The 25,826-nt window shown below is 40.7% G+C and overlaps 1 pseudogene; it reads left to right on the top strand.

The window, feature by feature from the left end:
• The first annotated feature begins 20,352 nt into the window (after positions 1 to 20,352).
• Positions 20,353 to 24,325, top strand: LOC128116091 (ankyrin repeat domain-containing protein 7-like; annotated as a pseudogene).
• Positions 24,326 to 25,826: the final 1,501 nt, after the last annotated feature.

Below are 25,826 nucleotides of genomic sequence, written 5' to 3'. Positions count from 1 at the left end.
CTGCTGACAAAATACTCATATACGTTTAAAAAACAAAAACAAAGAAACAAACAAAAAAAAAACAACCAGCCATTTCATCTGTCCTTTATGCCAGCACCCTTTCTGCAGAATAGTGTATTAAAACTTGCTTTGTTTTTGCTAGTCTCTTGTGTTTCATACAGAATAATACAGAGGGTTGCTTACCACCACCACCACCACCACCTCCGCACCGTCATCCATGTGTCTCTGTATAATTCCTTGTAAAAAAGGAACAAGAACCTGGGAAGTCCAGCACCTGACCTCCTGACTCAGATCTGCCCTTGTCATGCAAGCATCATTAAAAATTAAACAGGTAATAATTTATTTAGTCAATGTGTATTGATCGACTGATTATTTTCTAGAAACTTTCCTTGGTGACCCAAATGGCATAAATCCCCTTCCCATGGAGTCTCCACTATGATGGACAGAGTAAAAGGCCCATCTCAGGCTCATCTGGACACCCTGCTGGGGACTTGGCTTCTCCCAGGACCACCTTGCTTAGGACCTTCTGTCAGACTCAGTCTGAGCTGAAAAGGGACTCAGGGAGTCCCTTTACCTAATACCTGCTCAGGTTCCTCACATATCTGTGGTGACATATTGTGTACCCTAATAAACTTGCCTGAGGATCAGAGGATAAAGCCAGCCACTAGATTAGACATAGAGGCCAGGCAGTGGTGGCACACATCTTTAATCCTATCACTTGGGAGGCAGAGATCCGTGTGGATCTCTGTGAGTTCAAAACCACACTGGGCTACATGAGATTGATCCAGTATAGGAGAGAAAACAGAGCCAGGCAGTGGTGGCCCACACCTTCAGTCTCAGCACTTGAGATCTCATGCCTTTGCTTGGGAAGCACACATACCTTTAATCCCAGGAAGTAATATGGCAGGGCAGAGAAAGGTATATAAGATGTGAGGAAACAGGAACTCACTCTCTTCAGGCTGAGGATTTTGTAGAGGTAAGAACTAGTGGCTTGCTGTTCTGCTTCTCTGATCTTTCAGCTTTCACCCTGATATCTGGCTCTGCATTTTTTATTAAAAGACCATCTAAGATTCAAACAACATCTGGTGTCCAACTTGTGGGGTACAAATTCACGAAAAAGCCAAAAAGCCACTTGCCTGTGACCTCGAAGGCCCCAGCTCAGGCCCAAGCTGCATGCAGCCAAGTCTCCACCCCATGTGAGCCAAAGTCCCTAACCTAACTGGCTGGCTAAGTTTTTGTTGTAGCCTCTCTCCCCAGGCCCAGGCTCCAAACACCTCAGAATTAGCTGCTTTTGCACATTCCCCCATTCAGACCACTGGCTCTTTGGCTTCTCCCCTCTCCCAGTGGGTCATGGCTTCCTCTGGGCCCCCTCCTCAGGCTGCTGCCACACATTCAACTGAATTGTCAGTGTCAGCAGACTTGGTGAGTCAATTGAGATTTCTTTTTTTTTTTTTTTTTTTTTTTTTTTTTTTGGTTTTTCGAGACAGGGTTTCTCTGTGTAGCTTTGCGCCTTTCCTGGTACTCGCTTTGGAGACCAGGCTGGCCTCGAACTCACAGAGATCCGCCTGGCTCTGCCTCCCGAGTGCTGGGATTAAAGGCGTGCGCCACCACCGCCCGGCCAATTGAGATTTCTTAAAGGGAGGAATTAGTTAAAAGAAAGTCTTTTCCCACATTAAAAAATGGGAAACATTTTGGCCAGGCAGTGGTGGCGCACGCCTTTAATCCCAGCACTCGGGAGGCGGAGCCAGGCGGATCTCTGTGAGTTCAAGGCCAGCCTGGACTACCAAGTGAGTTCCAGGAAAGGTGCAAAGCTACACAGAGAAACCCTGTCTCGAAAAACAAAAAAACAAAAAAAAAAGGGAAACATTTTTACAATAGAAGGCATTTGGTCTCTGTTTGACTATACATAAAATGGTCTGAAAATGGAACAATTAAATGAGAGGATAATTAATATAGATGGGATTTATGTAATGTCAATTATAAATATTATTTCTTTGATCATTTTTGTTTTATCACTAAATAAGTTGGTTAATATTGTTGTGCCCAGGTCGCAAGACCCCCAAGCAAGACCACCACAGAGCCATTATCCGATGCAAGCACACAGAAGTTTTTGTTAACAAAACAAGCAACCTTGGTCCACCATCCAACACCCAACACAGCGACACAGCGGGTGGAGGAGAACAGCCCTGAGCACTCACGTTAAGGGGTTTATATAGGAAAAGTTTACATGCAGCTTGGGATTGGACAAGGGGGCTAAGGGTGAGGCAGTTCTTTGAAGTTACTGGCTAAACTATAAGCATGAGGTTATTGATGGCTAACAGGATTCAGGGTATCTTAGAGACATAAATTTTTTTACTCCCTATGTCCTGCTTTTGTTGAACCCAGGATATATACATTCAGATTCATTGTTCCAGTCCTACTTTTCTCTGTCAACTTCTGGTCAGTTGAGTCCATTACTCCCCATATCTTGTTTTGTCAAGTCCAGAATACATAGATTATTGTCCCAGCCTAAGTTCAACTTCTGATCACTTCTAAAACTACTGGTCAGCAAATGCCTTTGGAGAGGAGGGGAGGGGGAAGTGTCTCTCAAGATGGCTACTGATTTTTCCCTTTCAATATGAGTGCCAAGATAAAAATTTTAGAAAAACTTGGTAGAACAGATCATAGAGATATTCAGGCCCAGACAGAAGAATTTAAAGGTGAACCAATCTCAGCATTGCATTATAAGCTTGTAGAGAAACAGCCTAAGGCTTCCAAACAACCAACTTTAATCTATCCAGTAACCTTACAAGAACTGTCAAATGCTCAAGGCTATGTAAGAGCTGATTGGACACCTGTGCAAATGTTAGATTTGAGGAGATTCAAAGAAACAATACTCTCATATGACATCCACTCATCTTTTATGAAGCAGGTGTTAAACTCGTGGTCAACTTGTAATAGAATTATCCCCTCAAGACTGGAGAGATTTGGTTACAGCCATTTTAGAGACTGGTCCCCAATTACAATGGAGGACCTGCTGAAGGGATGAGGCTAAGACCATTGAACAATGGAGTAAGGCTAGAGGTATGGAAATCTCCCAAGATCAACTTTTTGGAGAGGGAGATTATGCTAATGTAGAAAGGCAATCTCTGTATGATGACCACACCCTGGCTTTATGCTGAATAGCAGCCTTGAATGCTTGGATCAGAATTGAAGAAGTAGGAAAGAAAATTGAGTCATTTACAAAAGTTATACAGGCCCAAAAGAAACTTTACTGATTTCTTACAAAGATTGACTTCAGCAGTAAATAGAATGATACCAAATTCAGAAGCTAGACAGATAATAATTGAATATCTGACTTTTGAAAATGCTAATGCACAATGCAAAAAGGTAATTAGGCCATTAAAGGCAAAATCAGCACCCTTGGAGAAATGGATCCAAGACACAATAAATATTGAATCTCATGACCATGATGATACTTGGATAGGAGAGGTGATTTCCAGGTTTTAAGAAAAACAGTAATGTCAGATGTTTCAATTGAGGTAAACAAGGTCATCTAAAAAGGGACTGTAAACAGGGCGTTCCTAGAAACAATGTTTTTTCAAGGAACAATGGCAACAGAATGGCCCTCCCTTCTGGATTATGCAGAAGGTGTGGCAAAGGCAAACATTGGACTAACAAATGTAGATCAACAAGGGACAGACAAGGTAATCCTTTGCCTTTGCCACTGGAAAAACCCCTGAGGGACCTCTTGCAGGCCCCCACGTCAAATTCTATTCAGTCCTTTGCTGTAATTGTAGAGGAAACTTCTTCCCAGAGCAATTAAAGAACCTAATGTCTATTGTAAAAAACCATACTGCTTGGGGTGATAGAACAGTTATAGAAGAGAGAACTAAAAAAATCAAGAGAAATTATAAATCATAATTGATGAAGATTAGACTTGGAACCTCCCCAAGGTTAGGCTTGGGGAAGGGTTTTGTTTTTGTCTTTCAGGAGAATGAAGGCTAAGGAATCTGAAGAACACTGGACAAAGGAAACATCTGAAGAAAAGAAATCATCCAGAAAAAATGTCCCAAGAAAAAGAGTAAATTGGCATATTGTTATATCACATATCTAACAGGATAAAATTTCATAAGTCTTCCTAAATGTTTGTTTCTGCTGTTCTCTACAGATACTTAACACAAATGGTGTTTATATAGTCCCATTTCAATTGAAACTTAAAGCTGGTTGTGGAGTTGAGGTGTGGCTCTCTCCTTCTCTAAACCCAAGCATGCTTGTTAAAAGGAAATTCCAAAACCTCTGTATCATATAAAAGAGCCACCTGATATGGGACAGAAGAAAAAAACAAAATTAAGGGACTATTCTATTGCTATTAATCTCATGATCCTTTGGCTTTATTTTGACTCTTTAAAACTTTTCTTAAGGTATGAATTTTATATTAAAATTTATAAAACTAATATACTCAAAAACAAAAAAATTATAAGATTAATATATACATATTTTAAACTTTTGTCATGATATTAATGGTCATATAGAGTACTAATTAATCCTAGAAAAAGGCTTCATCTAGCTTCGTGTATGTGGTTTCAGGTTTGAGCCTCTATCAGTTTTCTGCAGTGAATCACGACCATGCCTAACAGTGACTCTGAGGTTCTCAAAAAGATGATGGAGCCCCACAACAACGATTCCATCAGGAGGATGATAATACCATTAAGCTGACAAACACCACCCCAAGATTGGCTTTGGACTACAAACTTCTCAGGACAATTTCGAGATGGCTAGCTGAGATGATCCAGCCTCACAGACTAAAGGATCAAGGACTTGAGACAAGCCCTGCACTTTCCCATTATGCAGAGACTGGGCAACCCAAAATTTTTCTTTTCAGGATCTCCTAAAGATGCCTTTGCCCCCAGACAGCGAGGAGTAATTTTAAGAACATGACACCCACATTCCCAAGAGATGGAGTAGGTAGATTTTAGTCATTCAATGGATTATGGATAATTGTCATTGTTTAGAATGGTTGGTTACAAGTTGTTAATTGTTAATGGTGAAAAAAGCTAAATAAAGGAAATTAGATTCAGGGTTCTTGTTAAAAAAAAAGAAGAAAAGAAAAGAAAAAAAGAGGATATAGATATGATAAGATAAAAGGTAGATTACTGAATCTACTCTCAAGAAAAAGACATAGAAATGATGGATAAAGGGTAGATTATTGAATCTACTCTGAAAAGAAAAAGGGGAGGATATAGATATGATAAGATAAAAAGGTAGATTATTGAATCTACTTTTACAAAGCAACTACTAGTTTTAAATATTTTACATTGGATTGGATTATTGTATATTGTATTCAAATTATGTATATTGATATAAATTAGAGATTGATTTTTGTTGAAAATACTGTACATATATTTCTAATCTTGTTCAAGGATTGCACGTTTACAGCTCATTTAACAATGTAATGCAAATTGCTAGTCTTTGAAAGTTATTATTACCAACTAATTAGGATATAAAAAAATGCAAGTAAGTATTTAGTCACCCATGACAATTGAACTTGTAGTCATATTAGGTATGTTTTCAAGGTTAAACAGAAACATATTCTAGATAAACAGATCATCTTCAAACCCTTAAGAGATCTACAGAATATGCCATTTAAGATGTTTTAATAACAAAGATTCTTTTTTTATGACAATGAGACATGTCTAATCCTGGCAGCACCAATCTACTTCAGAAAAGATGATGGGCATTGAAGAAATTCCTTATGGAGTTTATTTTCTTTGTGGCAAGTTAGCCACTGGGCAAGAAAATGCCATTGCCTTGACTGCTGACAGTATGCTGTCCAAGATGGACAAGCAGGACACAAAAGAAAGGACTGCCAAGCCTTGCTAAGACAAGGTAAAAAGGCCCTTTAGAAAATCCTGCTTTGCCAGGGGGCAGTGATGCACACCTTTAATCTGAGCCAGGCAGATCTCTGTGAGTTTGAGGCCAGCCTGGTCTACAGGAAAGGCACCAAAACTATGTAGAGAAACCCTGTCATGAAAGAAAAAAAAGAAAAAAGAAAAGAAAAAGAAAATCCTGCTTCACAAATGAGTCTATCAGATATGCTAGATCTGTAGGCCAAAGATGGATGCCCCAACGTATCAGAGAAATCTTGGGTGACTGTCCAGGTAGCCAGCTGTTTCCACCATTTCTCACATTTTTTTGAAAGTCACTTATTAGCACTTCCTGCTTATTTAGGTAACATTATTTCCTTCTCAGGTCTCTGAGGGAGTTGAAGATTAGATAGTTATAGTTTTCCTTGTTAACAAATTCAGAAAAGAAACTCACTAAAGATGTGTAAAGTGTATAAGTTTGAAAGACGTCAAAAGATAGTTTTTGGTTGGTAATACAAGTTAGGATAGAAAGTGAATTAGGTACAACATTTTGTACTCACCAAAATAGGATAAATAATAGAGTATTTTCTCTGAAACTGTCAAATATTTATGAACTTGACACTATTAACTGTTAATGTAATTCTTACTGTATATATTGTACATACTTATTGTACTTATTGTATATAGTTTTTCTTATATTAGTTATAATCTTCTTTTATTATTTTAGACAAAAAAGGAGAAATGTGGTGATATATTGTATACCCTAATAAACTTGCCTGAGACTCAGGGGACAGAGCTAGACACGAGATTAGACACAGAGGCCAGGCAGTGGTGGCACTCACCTTTAATTCCAGCACTTGAGATCTCATGCCTTTGCTTGGGATGCACACACACCTTTAATCCCAGGAAATAACATGGCAGGGCAGAGAAAGTTATATAAGGAATGAGGAAACAGGAACTCACTCTCTTTAGGATGAGGATTTCATAGAGGTAAGAACTAGTGACTGGCTGTTCTGCTTCTCTGATCTTTCAACTTTCACCCTGATATCTGGCTCTGCATTTTTTATTAAAAGATCATCTAAGATTTGAACAAAACATATCCCATGATCCCAAATCACCTGCTTCCCTCAGAGAACAGGTCATGTGGGACAAGAATAAGAACAAAATAATTAGCATTCTCTTTCTTAACAAGGAGCTTGGGGAAGAAGTTCCCAAGAGCCCCCAACTATAAATATCTGCCAGGGCCCTTGGCTTTCTATTCATCTGCCCCAGGCTGGGGGGACATCTAAGTTCTTCCCAAGGATAGCAGATTCATCCCAGCTGTCACAGTGAATGACTTCCTGTGCCCTTCCTGGGGACTGAGCACTGACCTCTGTTTGTTCTGGTGGATGATGGAAAAGGAAGGTTGCTGAGAACCCTTCTGTGGTGATGCCATTCTGGTGAGCGAGGGAGGGAGGGAGGGAGGGAGGGAGGGAGGGAGAGAGAACACTAAGATGGAAGAGGCTGAAGAAGGAATTTAGCTCCTCCCTGAATGGAGAATGGAGGGGGTGGCCAATTGTAGACTGGACAGATAAAAAGGTGGGAGTCAAACTCTATGTTAGGACATATGTGGAACAACATTTAGGGTCTGCAGTTGGAGGACACTTGTGCAAATTGGAGAGTCACAGAATAGGGTCCCCAGTGGGGTAGTTCTCCAAATGTGTCCTCAGGCCAGCTCTTTGTGTGCTTTTAAAAGCCCCCAATGGTGATGATCCAAAAACTACTACCATAAGGCAACACAAGCCGCCCACTGAAGACAGCTGCAAATGTGATGTTTGTGATGGAGAATCATGGTTTCACCCAGCAGCCCAGAAGAATCTGACCTTGCACTGCAAAAACCTCAACTCAAATCCCAACCCTGTCTTGCAAAGTAACAAGACAGGTTGGACCTGTCTTGGGCTTGGTGAGCAGGGAAAGTATGCTGATGACCTTCCTGAACTCTCTCCCACCTCAAGGAGCCTGCTGCTCTTCATGGCAGCTGCCTTAACCTCTCCACTGCTCTCACACCTTGTTTGGGGAGAGGGGGTCATGTGGGAGCCCATTTTCAGGTTCCTCTTGACTTTACCCAGCAGGTCCGCATAGAGACGATGATTAGACCATGGGCCTGAGTACAGGTGTCTGAAATGATCTGCTCTTGGCTGTGCTGGGAGGAAGGTCTTTTGCTCCGACCCTTGGCATTTCTATAAATACCCTAGGACAGAGACAGTCAGGGTCCATTGCAATAGGTTCCAGGCCCTCTCGAGGCTATCCTGTATTTTCTACCTATTTATCTCCACAATCTAAATCCTTCTATCTAATATTTCCTGCTGTTCTCACTCAAGAAAACTCTGGGGAACTGTGGGGTTGGTGGGTAAATGCCCTGCAGAATGGCATCATGAACAGTGACTAAAGACAAAGGAACAGGGACTAAAGACAAAGGAAAATAATAGTTTTACACAGAATTTTTGGCTAAAGTGTTGAGTTAGGTCCTACCAGTGGAAAAAGGGACATGTCCAGTGTTGTAATGGTATATATATACATACATATACATATACATATACATATACATATATATATTAATAAGGGCAAGGGTTTTATCCTGAAGAGAAAAGGAAAAATGGACTGGAAGGATGTCCAATACTGCAGCGCAAAAATCTCCTCTATAAAGATTTCTATCTTCTCTTTCTCAATTTCTATCTATGAAAAATAAGTATAAGGTATAGTGTATTTGTTGGTTAAACAGCATGCTGCTCGTGGCTGGCCACCACCTGCGGTGGCCATGCTGGCGGAGCAGAGTGCTGATCGGAAGAATCACACGCCATGGTTACCTTTTTAGAGCTTTATTGGGAGTGGGGGAGAGACAGGACAGACAGAAAGAGAAGGGGGGCACACAGAGGGCCCACCCGCTTTTTAGTCTGGGACGCCGTCACAGGATGGTGATGTAATTAAGGACAGAATCCTTACAGTATTAATATAGTGTAGGAAAAACTTAGAAGTGTAAGATCATGTAGAAAAAAATTAAGATAAGTTAGTCAACTAGACAGAAAAACTTTCAATTTTCTAACTTTGGGGGCTATGAATGCAAACTGGGGAAAAATATTTCTTTGAGCTTTACAGGTAGAAAAAAAAAAGCTCTTCTTTGAGCTTATCGAGCAGAAAAAAGATTCCTATGGAAGCTTTTGGCCTGGGGACCCTTGAAATACTAAGTCCAAGCCGCAGGAGAAATTGATTTCTCCATGAGGCAAAAATGCAGGTATAAGAAGCCAAAAAGTTTAAAGTTCAGAAGTTTTGGGGATATTTGGTCTTTCTCTCTTGGAAAAAAAATAATCTTTCTCCTTGGAAAAAGAAAAACTTCAAAAAAAATCTCTCTAAAAAGCCTTAATCTTTCTCAAACTAAAAGCTCTCTTAAAAAACTTAAAAACTAAAGTCTTTAACTTTCTTTCTCAGAAGAACAAAAATTAGAATCACCTGAAGATTACTATGGGAATCACCTGTGATTCGCTCTAAGGGAAAACAACAAACCTCTTAGAATAACAAAACCTCTCTAAGCTTTAAAAATCCTCCCTGCAATGAGGGAGGCAGGGCTTGAGTTCCCAAAAACCTCTCTTCTAACCTCTGTCTCTTCAAGCTAGTAAAAGATAGAAGGTCAGAATCCTCTGAGGAAACACTTGGGAGAGTGTAGGTGAAAAGCCATTAAGAGCCCAATAGAGCAGGAAACTGTTTATGTGGGAAAAGCAAAAAGCCAAGCCTTTCAGTTACAGCTGAGCTGAGGCATCAAGGGTTTTGTGAGCATTTCAGAATGAAAGGGTGCTCTTAATTGCCCTATGGTAAAGATCCCCTGAAGCAATGCAAACTCTGTTAGCATTGTATCCTTGCTTCTAGCCAACAACTGAGAAGCAACTAGGCAGTACCTCGGAGGAGTTTGAGTGCATTGGGGGATACTAGGTTCCTGGAGCGCAGAGCTGAGGCAGGAAGATGCAGGACCCAGGGGGAAATGGCTAACGAACAAAGCTAAAGCCGGCGGGAATGGCACAGTAGCCCACTTTCCTGCAAGTCCCGGGTTGTGAGATGGAGCTACACAGTGTCCACAGCTGCAAAAAGAAATCTCTCTGAGAAAAGCTTTCCTATCAGAGAAGGACCTTTCTGGGAAAGCAATAAAGCTGAACTGCGTCTTCTGAGTCCAGGGAAACAGCCCAGTCAGGGCAGAACAGAGAACTACCCAGGAGTAAAGCTTTCTTTTCTATCAGAGAAAGCATCTTTCTGAAAAAAGCTTTGTTTCGAGTGACTGTTGGTGAGATGAGGGAGTGTAGCCCTAAGGGGTGATTGCCTCTGGTATAAGCTCTGTCTGTGAGGCACAGAAAAACACACACAACCCCCTGGGGGACTGGGTCAGGTGAAGGCCTGATGAGGTGAAACACCTGTCCTAATGGGAGTTTAGGAGGAACCAAAACCTCCCTTGTTAAAGCAGAAGCCTGATTTTCAGTCTGTATGCAAACCATACAGACCCTGAAAATAGAGACGGACTAAAGCCCCTACCTTCAGAAGCAGAAAAGCTGCCACTGTGGCATTGGGAAACTGTTTCTGGGGCAAAGGGGATAAACTGAGACAAATTGGGAACTGTCAGGGAGAAAGACTCTCTGAAGAAGAAATAGAGAAGGGACAGATTCCTCTCAGGAAAATGAAAGCTGCTAAGAGTTTGAGGCAGATTTGGGGGGGGGGGGTCCCTACCTCCAGAGGCAGCTAGCAGAGGAACAGAGCCTCAGCCTGAGATATCTGAAGCTCTGCATCTGGGGGGAAAGAACAAGCAAAATGAGATAAAGATCTGTCAGTAGGAGAACATCTCTCTGAAGGAGCTATGATGGAAAAGTTCTGTTGTAAATGCTTTTGTTTTTCACCGGCTAAGGCAAACACAAGCCCTGAGAGAAGCTGGTAAAAGGAATGCCCACCTTAATGCATGCTAACGAGGCAGGTGTGGTTCTGATCAGGGGCCAGTGTCCGATAAAGAAGAGACATCTGTTGAAGCCAGCTCAGAACAGAAATCTCCCAATGTCCCATAATTGAAAACATAAAATGCTTGGTTCAAACCTCCCAGGTGAAAACTTTGAAAGCAAGCCCGGTAAAAGAGAACAGAAACCTCCCGATCTCCCGTAGTTGAAAACACAAAAAGCTTGGTTCAAACCTACCGGGCAAGAACTTTGAAAGTAAGACTGATAAAAGAGAGCTAGAAGTTGACTTTCAGACCCAAAAAGAACTATTGGAAATGAAGTCCATAAGGTAGCTTGCAACAAAGGACTGATATAGAGAAATGCATTCTGGGAAAAGTAGTTTTTCATCTAAAGATGACGATACTGTCCAAAAACTGTTTTTTCAGCTCAGAATGAAGTTTCTGAAAGGACCAAGCAGATGCCATAACAGGCTGCTCAGTCTTCTCTCAGAGATCAGGCCTCAATTTCAGTTTCCTGAGACTTGAGCAAGCAGTTTCTGGGAGGGCCATGAACAAAAGACATAGTCCTTGTAGTGGCTCCCTTTCTGCACGTACTCTGACTGCTCAAAGTTCAGCCAGATGTTTACTCTCTGGGGCCCCTCACCAACTTAGAGTTATGTGCAGTACGTGCTTGGCCAGCCAACCCCCATGGTGGCTCAAGGACAAAGCCTGGGACTTGTGCTGGACTGCCCCCAAAGTAATAAATTGTAACCACCAGCCAGTAAATTCAAAGGTTACATACTCTCACCCAATTAAAAGAGAACAGAGATAAAAATAAACCAATCTGAGTTGCACCCGTTCAAAACTCCCCCAACCCCCCTGATGGGCTTGTGGATTTTGCCTTTAAAAAGCTAGCCACACAAAGAAAAAGCAAGTTCCTCCTGGCCTCACGGTTACTACGAGTGAGTGCTTTGGATCGAGCTTCCCTGCCCAAGGCTTGTAAACAGAAATAAACTATGCTATTGCATTCTGTACCTAACGTCTGTGGTGGAATCTTTGGGGTCCCAATCTGGGCATAACAGTTTCTTCTCAAAGCAATGCTAGAAAGCTTAATCTCACCTCTTGAGAACTCAGATTAGACAAAAAGCTACCTATAAGAGCAAACAAGCCACTTTAAAATCCTTAAAACAAGGGAACACTGAACATTGTTTTAGATATGAAGAAACTTATGGGAGATTTAAAAAGTTCTTTGCTTTTTGAACAAACAACCTGCGATGAATGATTCCTTTGCAAATCTAATTAGAGGATAAGAAAACAGGCATTCAAAAAAAATGACTGCTTTATAGATGGGAACAAACTTTAGAAAAATCTAGCTGTCTTACAAAGTGGAGTAGCTTCACTTGAAAGTTATAATCATATAATAATATGATTATATAAATATAATAAATAATATGATTATATAAATAAAAAATATCAGGAGTTAAAGTTAATGAAGTAAAAATACTAAATCATGAAAATGCTTTTCCTCTGAGTAAGCTAATGAAGGATATGTTTCACGAAAGAACATCTATGTTCTTGACTCCTTTGAATAGTAGTAGGTTTGGTAAAAATATTGGGCTAATAAAAATCTATCAGAAACATCAGCATGGTTAAAGAATTCATGGAAAATACAGCTTTAAAAAAATTAAGAAGGGGGAAAACTGTATCAGAGTTTAGTGATGAGTGTAAAAAACAACTAATTTTTAAGGTTCCATCTTGCAGTCTTGGGATAATAGGAATATAAAGAGGCTTCCAGACTGCTGAGGAGTTTGAGACAATTGTGAATAAGTTTCAGCAATGTTTTCAGACCTGCTGAAAGCTTCAGGTCTGGAACCCCACTCCAATTTAGACAACTGTCTTCTCCTATTGGAAAATTGTCTGTTGAAACAGAATATTCCTTACAAGGTTTTTCTTTTTTCTTTCTTTTTGGGTTTGCTGTAAATGGAGATGGCTCTTAATAGAGTTTTTGTAAAAGATCTGAAATGCATAAAGTACTGTTTAGCAACACTCACTAAATCCCAGAGTTGAGAAAGCTATTAAAGAATTACACTCGTTTCATTCTATCAAGAACTTTCAGAATATCAAAGCTGTCTATAAGCTCTGAACTTTAGAAATGATTTGTGTACTTCCTGTCTAGTTAAGAGAATCTTTCTAATAGATATAGTGATGATAATTAAGAGTAAAAAGTAGAAAATTATTCTGTCTTGTTAGAAAATGTTAAATCTCTTCTAAGTGTTAAGAAATCTTTAGGTATTTGCTAAGTTAGATATATGCTAAGAAATAAAGATCTAAGTTAAAATAAGAAGTAAGGATATAAGCTTACAAGAAGTATCTAAAATAGTCCTAAGACATGTAGTAATAAGCTTGTAAGAAGTAAAGATGCTAGTTGTAACTGTAAGTTTAAATAAGTATATAAGAAGTAAATATATATTTGCTAAGGTAGTTCTATAGAGTTTCCTTAAGAATATTAGCTTGTAAAAAGAAGAAAAGTATGTTATATGTGAGTTTGTTAAAAAAAAAAAAAGTAAATGTTGAGTGAGTTTATGCTTAAGCATATGCTATATGTGAGTTTGTGAAAAAGTATAAATGTTAAGTGTGAGTCTATGCTTAATGTATACAGTGAAGGAACCTGAGACACAGAAGTTAGTCCTAGTAGACTGCAAAGCTGGCAGTCTGAGTGGTTTCAAAAGCTCCAGAAGCCACTAAGAAGCTAACAATGGCAGACGCCAGAACCAGCACAAGGCATCTGCAGCTAAGATCCATGGAAAATCAACGCAACACAGAAAAGCCTGAGCTAACAGCAAAAATGGTGCAGTTTAAAATATTACTGTAACTAAGAAGGTCTCTGGCTTGAGAATGAAAGTTGCAGAGATGCTTGTCTGAACTAAAATTGTTAACTGCAAAAAGTTTTGGTTGTAAAATGTCTCTTTGGAAATGGAAGTCTGATACCAGAATTTACTTTTTTGAAGTTTTCAACTTAAAAAGATGAGATAAAACTACAAAAAGGTTTTGGTTATGGATTTCTTCATATTTGGAAGGCTGACACCAGAATTTATTTGAATTTTGGGACTTAAGAAATGAAATGAACAATAGTGATTTCACTGCAATGGGACAATTTTGAATTTACTTATAGTAATGACTTCGGAACTGTTTTCTGGAATTATTTGTGTTAAAAAAGGAACTGTTTAAATGAAGAAATTTGTTTCTACCTAGACTCAAGATGCAGTTTTGTGTATGCATATATGCTGGTTATTCATGAATTGTTTTGTGTTTAAAATGGAACTGTTTTATGGAACAGTCCGTGTAAAAATGGAATTACTTATGGAACTGCTTTTGTGTTACAAATTGGGACTATTTAAACGGAAAACTTTGGGTTTCCTAACTAGGCTTGAGATTTTCTTTTTAAAAAAAATAAGAAAGGGGAGAAGTAATATTCCTTAATCTATTTAATTTAAAAAAAATATTTTCTTATTTGAGTGGATTAATGTCATGTTTTGTTAGTAAAAATGCAAGTGGGTATACTAAGAGATTACTTTAAAGTGTAAAGAGTTTTATTAAGAAACTGTTTTTGGATGATTTGCTAAAAAGTTTTCAAAGTGTTAATGGTTAGATTGAGAATATTGCTTTTAATTATGGGTTTGTAGGAATTGTGTAAGTTTGGGTTTTTCGCTAGGTTCGAGGTCTTGTTTTAAAAGTTTATAAGGAAAATGAAGAATTATGAGTGAATTAAGGTTGAATGTATGTTTGCAGAAATTATGTTAACCTATTGATATTAATGCATCCTGGTTTTGTGAAGTTAAGGAAATATTTAAGTTTGACGTAAAAACATCAGAAGTTTTCCTATGTTCTGTTAGCAAGAAAATTTAAATGGTTCTATTAAGAGTTAAAGTTGTAAGACTGAGAAAATTGTTAACTATATATAGTACCATTTATGTTAATTCAAATGGTTCTGTTAAGAGTTTGCTTTAAGTTCTAAGATTGAGAGAATTGTAACTATGTATAGCAATGTTTATGTTAACCTGTTAGTGGTAATGATGAAGCTAAGGGATTCTTTAAGTTTGCAATTGCATTAAGAGTTTTTGGTTTAGAAAGGGCTTGATGCAGCTAAAGACTGCTGTAGTCACCTTGGACCTAATCCAAAAGAGAAATGTCATCTTTATCATCCTCTACTCTCATATTGGGAGGTGTAACAGCTATGGAGATTGCCGTGAACTCTTAATAATGAGATATTTTTTATATATTCAGAAAGGGGGACCTGTAGGAGCTCATTTTCAGGTTCCTGGTGGCTTTACCCAGCAGGTCTGCATAGAGAGGATGTTTAGACCACGGGCCTGAGTGCAGGTGTCTGAAATGGTCTGCTCTTGGCTGTGCTGGGGGGAGGTCTTTTGGTCCACCCTTTGGCCTTTCTATAAATACCCTGGGACAGAGATAGTCAGGGTCCATTGGAATAGGTTCCAGGCCCTCTTGAGGCTATCCTGTATTTTCTATCTGTTTATCTCCACAATCTAAATCCTTCTATCTAATATTTCCTGCTGTTCTCACTCAAGAAAACTCTGGGGAACTGTGGGGTTGGTGGGTAAATGCCCCGCAGGAACCTCTCTCCATGGTGTGTGTATGGAGAGAGTGGAAATAGCCTTTTCCACTAAACTGGAGGTTGACCTCAGACCTCCCTGCTACCCTCTCCCAGTGGATAAGACAACTTGGTCCCCATGTCAAACTGGAACTTTCCACAGATAAAATCAATGTTTCTGCCTGAAGGACCAAAAGGAGGCTCCATTTGCTGTTTGGAGGACCTGAGGTCTGTCATCTCTACTTCTAGACACTCACTTTCTGCCCCAGCATTCCAGGAAGTCCAGGGAAGCCCTGTGAAAAGAACAACAAATACCGTGACTGTTTTGAAATGCCACTTGGAAGTGGCTGTGGGTAGATTTGGTCAGCCATTTTTATGATGGCTGTCCCTCAGTCCACAGGTGGGGGGCTCCCACTTCTATTGCAGCACATCACTTGTACAGATTTGCCATTGCCTTTTCTCCTTTGGGACCCAAGTCACCCCTTTCACCTCTGGATCCCTAGGAGAACACCAAAAGAGAGGGTCAATGCACTGATATTGTACTTCTGTGTGGGGGTGGGGAGTGGGTGGTTAGGGATAGGAGCATTTCAAACTGATAAACTCCTAGGCCAACTCCCTCATTTTTGCAAAGCTCCAGGCTCAGTTAATAGGTACCTTGCCCATTAAAGGCATGCTTTCTGGTTAGACCCACTAAGACCTCTTAGTGTTAGTTAATAAAGGGAAACATAGAAAGTCCTGGGTCTCAGATCCTCTCATCTCACAGGGCATGTGTCCGCAGGTGCCTGTTGGTGTTTGTTTTACTTTGGGAGAAGAGAAAGCTGTGTGATAGAAACCTGGCCTTAGGCTAAGTCCTCTCTTCCAGCACCCCTATGCTGACTGAGGATGACTCCCTACCTGGCTCTCCTTTGTTTCCCTACTCCCTGTGGGGAGCAGGAACATCACTGGGACTTCATTTTTACCAGAATTGCCCTGCCTCAGGAGGCCTGCTCTTCTCTCTCAGCTCATACAGGATGAAGGACAGAGGAGTAGCCAAGAATGATGGCTGCAGTTGATATCTGAAGAGAGAGGTGGGCCTGTCTTCCACTCACCCCCAACTCCAGAGCTGTGCCCAGACCAGGGATGTCAAGAGAGACAAGGACTGACCTTTTCCCCTCTGGATCCTGGGAAGCCCTAAAAGAAAGCAGACTGTTTATAATCAGCTTCCAAGACAGCCGGGTGTGCAGTAAGAATGGAAGGACTCCTGAATGCGCTGCTTAGGTCTCTGGACTCGACTGTGAGTTTTAAGGGGCATGTAGCAGTAAACAGGAAGATGTCCTGGAGGCTTGTGTTTATACTAGGCCTAAAAACAATGTAGCTTTTCTCAGCCCTCAAAAGCCTAATCCAGAGGCAAAACACTGATAGCCAAAGAGAACAACAGGAACAGGATCCCCATGTCCCTGTACCCCAAGGCATGATGTCCCCCAAAGGGCTAACTCCCCAGCAGAGTTGACAGTCCCCCAGTCCTGCCTCCCCATCTTTGTAGACAACTGCTGCTCCCCAGTCTTAGTGAGAGGACCTGGGAATGTCCCTCTGGACCACACACTGAACTCAGTGCCCATTGGTCCTCTTGACCCCGGCAAGCCCATCACACCCAGGTCAACTTTTTCACCCTGTGAGGTCCCATATGCCCCTTTGCCTCCTCCAACTCTCCACCTTGCATTGTGGTCATTGAGATTAAATAGAAAACAAAAATGCCCAAGATGTTACAGATCGCCAAACTAAATACTCGCTAAGAAGCTATGAATGATGATGTTTGATCTTTTTCTGGAAAGGGTTGTGAGAGGGTGGGGAGACAGTGTGAGGGCCTCAGAAAAAAGGCTTGCCACACGTACAAATTCTTTTCCTGATTTGCTTTTTGCATAGGGTGGGCCTTTTCAGACATCTCATTATACTCTCACCCTCAGTTTGAAGCCAAGCAGAGGGAAAAATCAGCCTCTGGACAGATAAACGAGAGGTGGGTGGTTAACAAGTAGGGTGGGCTCCGTTGTGACTCAGAATAAGCTTGAATCTTAAGCATTCTGTATACTACAAAACTGCAGGCCAGCTCTAATTAGTAAAGATATAAAGTCAACTATATGCTGATTGGGGGGATTAATTTGTGGGGTTTTTGGTTTTTGTTCGTTTGGTTGTTTTGTTTTGTTTGTTTTTGTTTTTTGTTGTGTTATTGTTTTTTAAGGCAGGATCTCGTGTCTCCCTGGCTAGTCTCAAATTTAAATGAAGATGGTCTGGAACAGATGCTTCTACCTCTACCTACTGAGTGCTAGGATTATAGGAAATGTACCACCACTTCTGGCTGCATATTCTGAATTTTAAATATCTTCATAAATTACCTTAAATGTAAAACTAAGCAAGTGAAATTAATTTTGCTAGCATTTTACATTCATTTAATTTAATTGTCACTTCAACATGTAATCATTGTAAAATAATGAGAAAAAAAGAAAAATTGAAATGTACATGTTGCATGCTGAGAGGATCTAGGTCAGGGGTAGAGCATGTACAGTTGTCTAGCATGTATAGGTTGTTGGTTATGCCGTGGCGCTGCCCCTCGTGGCTGGTCGCCGCCTGCGGCGGCCATGCCGGTGGAGGAGCGTGCTGATTAAAAGAATCACAGCCATAGTTACCTTTTTAGAGCTTTATTGGGGGGGAGGAGAGAGAGAGAGACAGAGAGAAAAAGACACAGAGAGAGAGAGAGAGAGAGAGAGAGAGAGAGAGACATGGGGGGGAGAGGAAGAGGGGGGGCTGACGGGGGAAGGAGCGTGAAGGAGAGGGGACAGAGGGCCCACCCACTTTTTAGGCTGGGAAGCCGGCAAAGGCTGATGACGTAATTAAAGGATGTAAATAAGGACCAAATCCTTACACAGGTACTGGAGCTCGTGCAAGTGTAAAGGAACCGAGGTACAGGAACCTGCTACATAACTGCTGGAACTGTAGCTATAAAATGATGCAGCCACTAGCACCAGAGTATGCACAGCAATTATAATAGAGAAAAGGTAGAAACCCCAAATACCTACTGCTTGAAGAATGGATAAACACAAGGTGCTGTGTTAATACAATGGTCAAGTATCTAGCCATGAAAAGGGGTAGAGTACTGCTACATCCTATAACATGAATAAACATTACAGACATTAAACTCAGTGAAAGAAGTGAAATGACAGAAGAATGGGATAGTTCTCTATTAGCTGCTTTGATTTCTATTAAACACCCAGAATGAGGAACCTGAAGCAGAAAGTTAGATTGGTAGCTGATAGGGGGTGGGGTCTGGAGGAATGAAAAGTAACTACTAGTGAATAAATGGTTTCTTCTCCAATGACAAAAATGTTTTAAAATCAAATAGGGTGATGATTGCATACTTTTAAGAACATACTAAGAAAACCCTACTGGATTGTATACTTTAATACAGTGAACTTACTAGATAAGTGTATTACATTATTATTTAAAGATTACATTTATTTCATGTGTACTATGTTTTGCCTGCATGCATATTGTACACTGTGTGCATGTCTGGTGCCTGTGAAGATACAAGAGGGTGCTGGATTCCCTAGAACTGCATTTACAGATGGTTGTGAGCTCCATGTGGGTGCTGTTGTGGGTCACAGGGTTTGTAGCTGAGAGATATTGAGGATTACCTTTCTCTCCAGTACAGACTGCCTTCCAGTACCATGAACTCTGGTTAGTAGGTGAAGAATCTAGTTAGACGTCAGCTGAACTTCTCCGTGTTCAATGACAGAAGTGTTACCTTCAGAAACAAGACCTTAACATCAGGTTGTGCAGAGCCACCAACAGCCTTGGAAATACCCTGTGCTGTTTGGGGGTTTCTGTGGGTCCCTTTGGTTAAGGACTCAACAGGCTGTACCCTGTTCCTGGCACAGGGGTTTAAGATAGTGACATAAGATGTCTAATTGGAGCCTTGTCAAACCTGTTATGTTTTGAGCCCGTTTGATTCCTTTCACATATGCATAGGAAGCTTCTGGGGTAGTCAGTTGCCATATAGTTCTTCAAAGGGTCTGCAGTGTTGATTGTCCCTGCCCATATTCCCTCCTTTACCTTTCTCTCCATCTTCCTCTAATTAAACCCTCCTAATCTAGTGTTCACTTATATCTTCATAACACTATAGACTTTCCCCTTCCTTGAGAGATACTCTCCTCCCTTCTGGTCCCTTACCAGGTACCAAACCTCTGTAGTTATTCAGATTGTGGTTCTCATATCAGAACCTTTAAAGAAAAAACTAATAATAATAGTATTTGTCTTTTTGGGTCTGGGTTGGCCCACTGAGGATAAATTTTTTTCTATCTCCATCAGGCCAGTCTTAGGGAGGTATTTTCTCATGGCTGCAGGACTGTAAGGACCTGACTGACCCATCACCCAACTCGCCCAGTGTTTTGCTTTGGAGGACCTGCAGGTAGGTCTACTCCAAAATTCCAATTGACAGTGCTTTGCTCAGGCACTGAGCATGGTAGGCTTTTGCCACTGGAGTCCGGCATGGGCATGTGCAGAGCACGTGTGCACGTGTATACACACACACACACACACACACACACACACACACACACACGGTTCACAGAGGCTGTGCACCATTGTGTGCTAAGAGCTCATCACAATGCCAGGGCAGCTGCATTGGCTAAGGATGAAGCAGAGTTTGGCTCACACTGAAGCAAGGATCTGTGCTAGCAGGACTGTCCTGTGCGTCAGTGGCGAGAATTTACCAGTGTTTCAAATTTTTAGTCTACCAGTGTTCTATTTTTTACAGTAGGGTTTGGGAGGATGAGAGTGGGTAAGGGGGAGGGCAGGGAAGGCAGGGAGGGCCTATGCAGCCTTAAGACTCAACATGCAGGAAGACATCGACCCCAATGCCCTTAGTTTTCAAGCCCCAAAGCGGGCTCCCTGGTACACCCGCCTCTGACCCTCATGCCTGGATCATGGGTGCTCATGTAGCAAACAACGACAACGGGAATTTCCCCTCTGCTCTACCGAGTGAGTATGAACCTTCAGGGAAGGTCCAAAGGACGGCCAGGGTGGGGGACGTGCCTTCAGTTGAGCTACTTATCAACTTTGGTTGGATTCCATGTGAATGGATATGACACAAGGGGCAGGTAATGGGGCCTGGGGAGGGGAGAGGGCCAGGAGGGCCAGGAACTGTTGGAGACAGGGTAGAATTCTGTTATTTCTTTTCATTGAAATATTGTGTTTGTATAAGTAGGAAGACTAATCATTATTGTATCCACCAAACACTGACAGTCAGGTGCTGGAAGCACTTGTCCATGCTCTTGAAGATGTGAACTGAAGCATCACAGTAGCACGATGTAAGATAGCTACAGTGTTGAATCTCCATCCTGTGCATGGGGAAATTGAGTTATGGAGCGCATAGAAAGCCTAATATATAACATATAATATTGCCAATTATAGTCATAAAATATCATGAATTATAAGTGGCAGAGATGTCAGCAATGCTAAAATGTGAAATAAAGAATAAGGTAGGCACAGTGGCACTGGCCTACAGTCCTACCTACTGAATACTACTATATACAATATATAACTAGTTAATCACAGCAATTAGAGTAGGATTTAAATCCATGCTGAATTCAGTCTGTTGGGTGTTCTGTTGTGCAGATGGGCTGCTCTGAGGAAGGATGAACCTTGTGATAGAGCACTTACCTTAAATGGGGCGGCCATGCACTATATCCCTAGCACAGCAAATGAACACTTGAGTAGAGAAATAAGTAAATAATAAAATTCCAGTTACTTCTCTTACATCAGAAGGAAATGAAGTTTGCTATCTAGTATTACAGTTGAATTTGCCTTTATATGGTAATCTGTAATTTCCTAAATTATCCTCTCAATTTGAAGGACGTCACTCCATTACGCCTGTGCACACAATCATCTAGATGTGGTAACACTGTTATTATCCAAAAAGGCCTCTATTGATGTCCAGGATGATGAAGACTGCACACCCTTGATTAAGGTAGCTATTGGACAGCAGTTTTGGTATGAATTGGATTAGATCTTGTCCTTGTTTGGTTTTTTTGTTGCTGTGATAAAACACTGACCAAAACCAACTCGGGAAAGAAAATGTTTATTTGGCCCACAATTCCACATCACAGTCCATCACGAAGGGAAACCAGGGCAGGAGCTCAAATCAGGAACAAGAGGCAGGAATCAAATCAGGAACCAGAGGCAGGAACTGTAGCAGAGATCATGGGGCCAATGCTGCTTTTCCATGGCTTTTTCCAAGGCTTGCAGCTTTCTTATACTACTCTGGACTACCTGCCAAGTTGTGCAACCACCTCTAGGAAGCGGTGCCCTCCCACATCAGCCTCAATCAAGAAAATGCTCCACAGACTTTCCCACAGTCTGGTCTGATAGAGGCAATTCCTCAAGTGAGGATCCCTCTTTCCAGGAGTCTTCAGCCTGTGTCAAGTTAGCAAAACAAATGAACAAGCAACCTCCCTCACTATAACAACCAACTAGTACTGATGAGATACTTCAATATCTAGGTGTAGTGGCACACTCCTGAAATTCTATCACTTGGGAAGCTTTGGGGGGAGATTATGAATTTAGGCAAGACTGGGGTACTTAAGAAGACCCTGTCTCAAAAAGAGAGGGAAAATATTCATAACGTAAGCAATTTCTCTGATCTAAGTGTAATTATTCAATGCAATTTTAGAAATATTTATCTTGACTTTCTTTTTTTTTTTTTGGTTTTTTGAGACAGAGTTTCTCTGTGTAGCTTTGCGCCTGTCCTGGATCTCGCTCTGTAGACCAGGCTGGCCTCGAACTCACAAAGATCCGCCTGCCTCTGCCTCCCAAGTGCTGAGATTAAAGGCGTGCGTCACCACCGCCCGGCTATCTTGACTTTCTTGATCGAAGATCTCTTTCTTTATACAATACCCACAGGCCACACAGAGGGACAATGAAGAATGAGTAACTATATTACTGATTCAGGGTGCTAATCCCCACCTGAGGGATTTAAGTGGGAATACAGCCCTGCACCATGCCGTTTCCAGGGACAACCCAACAATTGCCAGCAAACTGCTTGACTACAACTCAGATATTGAAGCAAAAACCTAGGTAAAGACCATTCAAGTTCATCCCCATTGTACTTCCAGCAATGACACTCAGATCCACCTATCACATTCCAAAGCTCAAGCAGTCTCAAGAAAACTGTTCAGAGTAAAACATTTTTCTCCAAGTATGTTTTTTATATTTTTATACGTAGTTTAAAGGAACACAGCACAGCCTATTTTGTTTCAGAATTGGGTTTAATTTTAAAATTAAACAATAAAGGATTTGGGCCCACACACACTTCACATACACACAAACAATAAAAATGAATTAATTTTAAAGATAAATGTCTGTAGAATGAACAGAAGTCTGTTGCATTGAAGAAGTTACTGATGTGGTTTGTCTCTCAGAGATAAGGCTGGAGTGGAAAATAAGAAAGGTCACAGGCACACAGGCAAATTTGATCATTGAAGAAAACCTACCAAGAAGACATTTTTTTATTTAACTTGTTCAAATTTTCTATGTACATAGGAAATGCTGTTCAGGTTGGGAGATAATTCTCAGTATAGGGAAGAAATAGTTTGGAAAAACAGATTGAGAAACTGCTCCAGAGGGGCCACTTGACCTCACTTATTGAACAAAGGCACATCAAACCTGGATGCCACATGATAGGGTTGGAGCAATGGAGGCACATCTCCATGGAGCTAAGAAGCTTGTAACCAGTGAGTGTTTGTGGAGAGTTCTGGAGAGGAGGGGTGCTCACAGGCAATGTTGAACAGGACAATGGTGTGTCAAAAGGAAGGGGCCAGCTGTGTGTGTGTGAACCTGCAGCAAGGGATGAAGGAAACTCTATCCTTTGTGACTCATTGTTTACAGAATCTGTGATTAATTTTCAGTTGAGAAGCATGTAGATTTATAAAGTGTAATTTTTTTCTTTATAGTGTGGGCTGACACCATATAAACTTGCTTTATTTGAAGGAAAACACCAGATGGCACAGTTTTTAATACAGGACGGTGCAAATGCACATTCGGAGGTTGAGTCCAGTAAGTACTGTTTCTTCTTTTTTACAATCTTAGTGCTGTTCTTGAGAGTGACAATCGCGTAAGTAAGGAACACTAAAATGACAGGAGGAGGACAGGCTTCACCTCAGAGGCACAGAGTGAGTGTGAACTGGAAAAGGGACTGTTCCCACCAAAAAAAATAAATAAAATAAAAAACCAGTGTGCATCAGGGCTCTGCTTCCCATTTAAAAACAGCAGTTCATCATTCATAATCTGATTTGATTGGTGATTTTCTACTGATTAAGGAAACCACATTAATGTTTTTACTTTGAAAAGTTTCAACTTTAATTATTTTTTACAGTGAGATTTGTAATCATTTGAGTATTTTCATTCTGTTTCTTATATATTTTCCTTTAAAATGCGATGTTCAACATAGTTCTTGAAAATCATGTTTTCTCTTGATCACTCACGCTGCTTTAAATGGTTTTTGAACAATCATGACAATTAAATGCTATTTCCAGATGCGATTCTTTTTTTGTTTGTTTGTTTGTTTTTTGTTTTTCGAGACAGGGTTTCTCTGTAGCTTTGGAGCTTGTCCTGGACTAGTTCTGTAGACCAGACTGGCCTCGAACTCACAGAGATCCGCCTGCCTCTGCCTCCCGAGTGCTGGGATTACAGGCGTGTGCCACCACCGCCCGGCTCAGATGCTATTTTTTTTTTTCCTGTCCTGTCTGAAATGTCTTGATGCTGTGTTGGTCAGATGTGAGTCCGTGCACCCACACTCCTGAAACAGCTATCATGGTAGGGACAGTTATCCACAATGAGTATAAAGAACTAAGACTCAAGGTTTTTGGCTTTACTGGGGATCCCATCAGCAGTAGCCTTTGAACATGGTTCTGTAGAGAAGGTTCCCACAACTGGATGAAGCCCAACATAGAAGCAAGAAAAGCACAGCTATTGCATCAGAGTTCACCAACTACAAACTCCAGGCACCTAGACCTTAGCCATAGCCAGGAAAGAAAGGAGATGGAGAGACTGTGCTCCCCTCCCATGAGTTTTGGAACAGGCTGTGACTTAACATTACAAGGCAACATTTGGTGATGGTTTGGCGTCTACTAGCAAACAGGTAACTACAACAACAACAAATACAACGCCACCTATAGACTGTCAAAAATATGTTGGCTGGTGAGAGTAAAGGCAAGGGTTGCTTTCCTGTTCCACCAAGTCCATCTCTTGGGAGAACAGAGAAGGGACTGTGTGCTGTAGGTTCAGGAGAGGAGGGATGAACTAGGAGTAATAATTGAACTGGTTATGTACATGTGCAACTATAAAATATACTTACTGCAGCCATTAGAACAAAGGATGTGGAAGAACCCTACTTCCTTGTCCCTGTGTGCATGCCTGTGTGGTGGTGGTGATTTAATTGGGGGCTGAATTTTTCACAAAGAGAAAAGTTGGAAAGACAGTAGTCACTAATCATAATCAACTGTTGAAGAATAAATTCAAAGTCATTTGGCTAGGCCGGTTTGCTCATGCCTTTAATTCCAGCACTTGGGAGGCAGGAGACAGAGAGATCTCTGTTATTTCAAGGTCAACATGGTTCATATAGTAGGTGTAAGGTCAGCTGGGCTCCATAGTGAGATCCTGCTAAAAAAATGTTATTTGTAAATATATAATGTAAGATATCTTAGGGACTCAAAAATAAAGAATTTGGAAAACATGCTAAGTGTTTTGCATACGAATAATAAAATAATGATCACTTTTAAACATATGTCACAGTGAAGGAGAAGAATCTTCAGAGAAGGCAAAACACAAAAAGAAAAAGCGCATCAAGTTCAACAATGGTAAGATTTGTGTAGTGAACTACTCTATCTGGTCCTGTCTACCCTGCATAAAATAAGTAAGAGTAAGGATTTTAGCTCCCCAAAAGGACTTAAGGAAATCAAGTATAAATGCAGTTACATGGTTTTCAAATTCATTTCCTAATATCCAGGAAAGTCAGAATTAAGAAATTATTTCTCAGCACTTTTAACTATGAAAATATATTGTCAAAACGTTGCTTATTTGATTTTAATACTGATACATGTACTGTTTGTGGATAAATGAGAAGAAAACTTACTCGCCTGGCACGTGTCCTCCACATCACATTGTAGCCAATTGGAATGTTGGAAATACAGCTTTTCCTCTGATTTTTATAAAAAATGCCTTATGTTTTCTACTGCACATGGTTCCACAGCTCAGTGCCACTAACATGCAATTGTGTCACAAACAAAACTTCAAAAATCAATCACTTTCATTCATTAATTTCTTACTTAATGATGTAATTAAAACCATGTGACTTTTTAAATTTCCTTGCAATTTCTTTCTCGATTTAGAGAGTTTTCACATA

This window comes from Peromyscus californicus, unplaced genomic scaffold (genome assembly GCF_007827085.1).
Source record: "Peromyscus californicus insignis strain IS unplaced genomic scaffold, ASM782708v3 Scaffold_1__1_contigs__length_55948999, whole genome shotgun sequence".
Lineage (NCBI taxonomy): Eukaryota > Metazoa > Chordata > Mammalia > Rodentia > Cricetidae > Peromyscus > Peromyscus californicus.
This window is presented reverse-complemented; position numbering and strand designations above follow the sequence as displayed.